Genomic DNA, 8,272 nt, shown 5'->3' on the forward strand with positions numbered 1-8,272 from the left:
AGTTTATTGACTTCTACTCTTATTTTGACTATTTCATTCTTCCTGTTGCTGTGGGTATGATTTGCTCTTCTTTTTCTAATTTCTTAATGAAGGTAACTTAGATTATTGATTGGGAATTTTTCAAAAGTTTCATCCATCCTCTTTATTTAATTATTATTTTTGTGACAAAGACACAACATAAGTTCTAACCTTTTAGTAAAATTTTAAGTATACAGCCTATTATTATTAACTATAGGCACTTAGCTGTAAAATAGATCTGTAGGACTTATTCATCTTGCATAACTGTTTGTACCCTTTGACTAAACCTCCCAATTTGTAAGTCCTCAGAAATCATAAGAGTTGAGTGACAAGTTTCTCATGGGCTTCACTTTTTATAAACATGCAAAGAAAAAGCAGGTCTCAAGAGATTTGATTTCCATACTACCCTTTCATTCAACTCATATAACATATATTTATATGTTCAACACCTCTTATGTGCCAGGCACTGCTCAAGGTACTACATATGGAGCAGAAATAAGCTAGACAAAAATCCCTGTGGCCCTGAAGCTGTCATTCTAGGGAGCTCATCAGGGGTATGAGTAGAAAACAGAAGCAACTTCCAGATTTGTAAGGCAATTATCCCATGGAAAATTATGTTCCAAGAACACAGTACATCATGTTGCCAAAGACCATAGCAACAATTGAATGGCATTTGGTGAAAAGAGGGTACATGAACAAAATCTTGGCTTCAGTATTGCCAATCATTTTATGCAACTTGTTTAGATGATAAAGTCTAATCATAAATTCACTGAGAGAAATCTCCTTTTAAGAGGTCATTATAGAATCATATTGTTTAAATATTCATGAAGACCCACTCATGAACACAGTTTCCTCTATCAGAGGATGTCATTTGAAACATTGCTATCTTCTAAGTTTAGAAATTGGCAATGATTAACAGCCCCAATCACTATGTCTTACCTAAGGTGCCTATCTTTACTACCAGTATATTTAAATCCTCTTAATTTCCATTTATACTCCGAGCCTCATGATTTTGTTATGATGATACTTAGTGCACGTGGGTTTTGTCTAGTAACAGTTTCTAGACTCTTTCATTTTTAATCCTATGCCATAATAGCTGTTACCACTTATTCATATAAAGGAATTGTGTAGGTCTGTGAAACCTGCCCAGAACTAGTCAGTTCAACAAGGTCACAGGATAAAGGATCAACTTGCAAATGTCAATTGTATGTCTATATGTTGACAATGGACATGCAGAAAGCAAAATTAAAAAAATATATATAATTTATTATAACTTCAAACAAAATGAAATACTTAGGTAAACACTTATCAAAGCAGGTATAGGATCTGTATGCTGATAATTACAAAATGTGGATAAAAGAAATCAAAGAATACCTAAAATGGAGAGTCCTACTGTGTTCATGGATTGGAATTGCTTCCAATTATCAGCATACAGATCCTACACAAATTTTCCAGAAACCAATATTGCACTTTATGTTAACTGACAAAATTACAAATAATAATAAAATAAAACGGAAAAACCAAAAAAATTGTATATATAAAGACACAGGATTTAGCATACCCAAAACAGTTTTGTAAAAGAAGAATAACACCACTCTTCCCAATGTTGTGTGTGTGTGCTCTGTCTCTATATCATCTCTATCTACCTATCTCTGTCTCTGTTGCTACCTCTATCTCTATCACTAGCTCTGTCCCTATCTTCTATATAGTAATTAAGATATTATTGTACTGGTAGGGAGACAGATATATAGCTCAACCTCACAGAATAGACAACCCAGAAGTAGACTCATACAACTATGCTGCCCAACTGATCTTTGACAAAGATGCAAAAATAATCCAGTAGAAGACAGAAAAGCTTTTCTTTTTTTTTTTAAAGATTTTATTTATTTATTTGAGAGAGAGAATGAGAGAGAGAGAGAGCATGAGAGGAGAGAGGGTCAGAGGGAGAAGCAGATTCCCTGCCGAGCAGGGAGCCCGATGCGGGACTCGATCCCAGGACTCCAGGATCATGACCTGAGCTGAAGGCAGTTGCTTAACCAACTGAGCCACCCAGGCGCCCCAAGACAGAAAAGCTTTTCAACAAATGATGTGGAATAATGTTACATCTACAGGCAAAAAAAAAAAAAGAACTTTGACCTAAATATCAATTATTCTTTAAAAATTTAACTTAAAATGGAACAGCCTTATAAAACACAAAATTATAAAATTTCTAGAAAAGAAATAAAGCATAGGAGAAAATTTTTGGGACCTAAGGCTAGGCAGAGTTCTTAGTTTTTACATCAAAAGTAATGAAAGGGGCACCTGGGTGGCTCAGTCAGTTAAGCATCTGACTCTCGGTTTTGGCTCATGTCATGATCCATGGGTCATGATATCAAGCCCCACATTGGGCTCTGTGCTCAGTGGGGAGTCTGCTTGAGATTCTCTCCCTCTGCCCCTCTCTCTCTCTCAAATAAATAAATAAGTTATATATATATAATATATATATATATTATATATATATATCACATTTTGTTTATCCATTCTTCTGTCAATGGACATTTGGGTTGCTATTGTGTATTTATTAGATCCCAGAATTTCAAAAATGTTGATTCTGACAGTTTTTGCAAGCTTAGAGTTGCTTCAGTAGATTGAAAGGGACTTGGACTTCTCCACTCTACAATTTCAGCATGCAATTTGAATAAATATTTTTTGATTTCTATATCACCCTTTGAAATCAACACTGAAAATGGTATAACATATTATAATTTTTGTTTGCAATTATTTTGCCTAAAAGTCTGTCTTCCTTTTAAAACATTAACTTACTAATTAAAAGGGAAGTGGACAATCAACCATCCAATAGAAAATGCACTATAACTTTTATTAAAGGAGCTTCTGTAAAGTGAGGGGGAAATTAGGAAAGTGGTCTCATTCTTCCCACAAATTCAACTACCATAGTCATTACTGTGAAAAAAATATGTAAATGATATTACATGTGAGGTGTAGTTGATTTATGATAGTAGATTAAAATGGGTGAAGCCCTTAGTATTTATTTTCACATCAAGTTTTAAAAATAAATTTTTTCAAACATTTATTTTCACAAAAAGTAGTTTCAAGTTAAGATAAACAATCAGCTTCAGACTTTAACTTTTAATTGTTTATATTTAGCCATACTCAGATAATTGTCAAATTTAGCTAAATGGCTTTTTCCGTAATACATTTCCAAATTCTTAGAACCTGGTCCATCTACTCCTTCTAGCAGCTTGGAATAACTTACCAGTCAGCATTTATATTATCAGAACCTATTAGAGCTACTCTAGAAATAAGCCAGATGATAAAGCTTGCTTCGTTTATGACAAAGGTCTATGGTTTTATAGATAGAAGAGTCAGAACAAAGTGCTTTTATTTCCTACAGTTTATAGCTAACTGTATAGGATCTTAAGCAGTTAGCCTGGATTCATATTCTAGAATAGCCAGATCGAATACAATGACTCTAGCTACCTTCCACATATTGTCAGATGGCTATGTTAAGAGGATCCAGTCACTGTCAGTTAGGAAGACAGCCAAAAGCCTGTCTACTTTAAGAAGCCTTTCAGCCATTGAAGAATTGATACTCCCATAAATGGAATTTCAGGACAGGTAGAGTGAATAATTTTTATCAAGGCTGCCAAAATGATTTATTACATGCTGAGATTTCATTCACACACATAAAGCCTGCAGACAGATACTGCATTAACTTTATTTTTTAATTGCAGACTGTGTTCTGCAGAGGCAATTTAAGTTAGTGATAATATATAGCAAAGCATCTTTGTCATTGGCTTAATGTTTGAAAGCTATTTTTCCAAAAATAAATAGGCATAAGTGGAAAAATTTATGAATTATGTTGAAAAATCAACAGTTTATATCAATGAAGCAAAAAAAGGAAAATTCAATTTATATTTCAGGAAAATATACATTAAATTTTGAAAATTATTACTGTTTAATATCTGACACCAGTACTTTTCCATGTAAAAAAATGAATCTTATTTTAAAATATGAAGTATAGTAAAAAGAAATGTGATAAAATAAAATACTTTTCTTTCAAATTATTTGAGGAGTTGGTCCATTTCATCTAAGTTATTTGTGTGTATGGTGTTACTGATAATATTTTATTAACCTTTTCATGTCCATGGAATCAGTAGTAACGTCTCCTCTTGCATTCTTAATATTGGTCATTTGTGTCTTCTTTTTCTTAGTTACCCTGGTTAAAGTCTTACCAGATTTATTGCTCTTTCAAAGAGTCACCCTTAGGTTCCATTGATTTACTCTATTATTGCCCTGTTTTCAACTTTGTTGGTTTATGCTCTACTCTATATTTTCTTTCTTCTGCTTGTTTCAGACATAATGTACTCTTCTTTCTCTAGTTTTCTAGGGTGAGAACTCAGGTTATTGATTTTGGCAGGAGGAATGGAGGAAATGTATGAGTCCATCCTATCCAGAATATATATATATATTATATATATAATATTATACATTATATATATATATATATGTAAGTTTTCCAGTTCTGGAAATCTATTATCTATCTATCTATCTATCTATCATCCAGCTATCTATCATCATCTATATCAATTCCAGTATAGTTAACATAGAGCATATTATTTTCAGGTGGACAATATAGTGATGCAACTCTTCCATATATTACTCAGTGATCATCAAGCTAAGTGTACTCTTAATCTCCTTCACCTGTTTCACCAATCCTCCCACCTACCTCCCCTCTGGTAACCATCTGATCTCTATAGTTAAGAGTTTGTTTTTAGGTTTGTCTCTCTCTTTTTTTTTCCTTTGTTCATTTATTTTCTTTCTTAAATGTGATATATGAATGAAATCATACAGTATTTGTCTTTCTCTAACTGGCTTATTTTGTTCAGCATTATACTCTCTAGATCCATCCATGCTGGTACAAATGGCAAGATTCCATATATATATGGAAATATATAAAGAAGAAGTAATATATATATGTATATATTACTTATATATGTGTATGTGTATATATATGTATAATGTATAATATATATGTATATATTACTTCTTCTTTATCCATTTATCTATTGATGGACATGAGCTGCTTCCATTGTTTGTCTATTGTAATAATGTTGCAATAAACATAGGGGTACATATGTCCCTTCAAATTAGTGTTTTCGTTTTCTTCAGGTAAATACACTGCAGTGTGATTACTGAATTGTAGACTAGTTTTAATTTTTAAAAATAGTATAACTTTGTTATTACTTTTTATTCAAGTGTAATTAACATACAACATTTTATTAATTTCAGATATGCAATATACTGATTCAACAATTCTTTTTTTAAGGGGGGGTAAGGAGCAGAGGGTGAGGGAGGGAGAGAGAATCTTAAGCAGGCTCCATGTCCAGTGCATAAGCCCAGTGTGGGGCTCGATCTCACAAACCTGAGATCATGATCTGAGCAGAAATCAAGAGTCAGATGCTTAACCGACTGAGCCGCTGAGGCACCCCCTGATTCAACAATTCTATACATTACTCAGTGCTAATCATGGTAAGTGAACACTTGATCCCCTTCACCTATTTATTTTATTATATATTTACTAAGTTTTTATTTTAATTTCAGTATAGTTAATATACAGTGTTATATTAGTTTCAGGTGTACAATATAGTGATTCAGCAATTCCATACATAACCCAGTGCTCTTCATAGCAAACACACTCTTAATACCTGTCACCTATTTCACCCATCCCATCTCCCCTCTGCTAGCCATCATTTTGTTCTCCATAGTTAAGAGTCTGTTTCTTGGTTTGTCTCTCTCTCTGTGTTTTTTCCTTTGCTCACTTGTTTTGTTTCTTAAATTCAACATGAATTAAATCATATGGTATTTGTTTTCACCGACTAACTTATTTTGCTGAGCATTATACACTTTAGCCCCATGCACGTCATTGCAAATGGCAAGATTTCATTCTTTTTATGGCTGAATAATTTTCCATTGTTGATATGTGGTATCATTTCTTTATCCATTTATCTATTGTTGGACACTTTGGTTGCTTCTATATCTTAGCTATTGTAAATAATGCTGCTATAAACATAGGGATGCATGTATCCTTTGAAGTAGCGTTTTTGTAATTTTGGGGTAAATACCCAGTAGTGCAATTGCTGGATTATAGGGTAGTTCTATTTTTTTAATTTTTGAGGAACTTCCATACTGTTTTCCATAGTGGCTGCACCAAGTCTGCATTCCCCCTGACAGTGCAAAGAGGGTTCCTTTTTCTCCACATCCTTGACAAAACTTGTTGTTTCTTGAGTTTTTCATTTTAGCCATTCTGACAGGTGGGAGCTGATAACGTATTGTAGTTTTGATTTTCATTTTCCTGATGATAAGTGATGATGAGCATCTTTCATGTGTCTATTGTCCATCTGGATATCTTCTTTGGAAAAATGTCTGTTAATGTCTTCTGCCCATTTTTAAATTGGATTATTTGTGTGGGGTTTTTTGTTTGTTTTTTTTTGGTGTTGAGTTGTATAAGTTCTTTATATATTTTGGATGCTAACCCTTTATTAGATATGTCATTTGTAAATATCTTCTCCCATTCAGTAGGTTGCCTTTTAGTTTTGTTGATTGTTTCTTTTGCTGTACAGAAATTTTTTTATTTGGATGTAGTTCCAATAGTTTATTTTTGCTTTTATTTCCCAGGGGACCTATTTAGAAAAAATTTGCTATGGCTGATGTCAGAGAAATTACTGCCTGTTCTCTCTTCTAAGACTTTTATGGTTTCAGGTCTCACATTTAGGTCTTTAAACCATTTTGAATTTATTTTTGTGTGTGGTGTAAGAAAATGGTCCAGTTTCATTATTTTGCATGTAGTTGTACAGTTTTCCCAACGCCATTTGTTGAAGAAACTGTCTTTTCCTCATTGTATATTCTTGCTTCCTTTGTCAAAGATTAACTGACGATATAATTGTAGGCTTATTTCTGGGTTTTCTATTCTGTTCTGTTGATCTATATGCCTATTTTTGTGCCAGTACCATACTGTTTTGATGACTATAGCTTTGTAATATAACTTGAAGCCTGGAATTATGATGCCTCTAGTTTTATTTTTCTTTTTCAAGATTGCTTTGGGTATTTGGGGTGTTTTGTGGTTCTATACAAATTTTAAGATTGTTCTAGTTCTGTGAAAAATGCTGGTGTATTTTCATAGTGACTGCATTAAATGTATAGATTGCTTTGGGTAGTATAGATATTTTAACAATATTCGTTCTTTCAATCCATGAGCATGGAATGTCTTTCCATTAGTTTGTGTCATCTTCAGTTTCCTTCATCAGTGTATTATAGTTTTCAGAGTACAGGTCTGCTTTAGGTGTAAGGTTAGGTTGTTGGAGATTTTTCTTGCTTCTTGAGGTATGTATGTATTGCTATAAACTTCCTTCTTAGAACCAATTTGCTTAGAACCATTTTGGATCATGTGTTTTCATTTTCATTTCTCTCCATGTAATTTTTTTATTTCTTCTTTGATTTTTTGGTTGATTCATTCATTGTTGAGTAGCATGTTATTGAACCTCCATGTATTTCTACTCTTTCCAGATTTTTTTTGTGGTTGATTTCTAGTTTTATGGTGTTGTGGTCAGAAAAGATGCATGGTACAACTTCAATCTTTTTTAATTTGTTGAGGATTTTTTCTGGATTAATATGTGATGTATTCTGGAGAATGTTTCATGTTCACTTCAATAGAGTGTGTATTCTGCTGTTTAAGATGGAGTATTCTGAATATATCTCTTAAATCCATCTGGTCTAGTGTGTCATTCAATGTCACTGTTTCCTTGTTGATTTTCTGTTTGGATGATCTGTCTATTGATGTAAATGTGTTGTTAAAGTCCCCTACAGTTATTGTATTACTATTGATTAGTTCCTTAATATTCGATATTAACTGTTTTATATATTTGTGTGCTCCCATGTTGGGTGCATAAATATTTACAATTGTTATATCTTCTTGTTGGATTGTTCCCTTTATTATTATGCAGTGGCCTTCTTTATCACTTTGTACAGTCTTTGTTTTAAAGTAGTTTGTCTGATATAAGTATTGGTACCCCAGTTTTGTTTTGACAGCCATTCACATGAGAAATGTTTCTCCATCCTTCACTTCAATCTGCATGTGTCTTTAGGTCTGAAATGTGTCTCTTGTAGGCAGCACACACATGATTCTTGTTTTTTTATCCATTCCATCACCCTATGTCTTTTGCTTGGAGTGCTTCATCTATTTACATTCCAATAATTA

Source organism: Eumetopias jubatus, unplaced genomic scaffold (assembly GCF_037043125.1).
Source record: "Eumetopias jubatus isolate StellerSeaLion01/CBP00866 unplaced genomic scaffold, mEumJub1_p1.0 scaffold_11, whole genome shotgun sequence".
In the NCBI taxonomy this organism is placed as follows: Eukaryota; Metazoa; Chordata; class Mammalia; order Carnivora; family Otariidae; genus Eumetopias; species Eumetopias jubatus.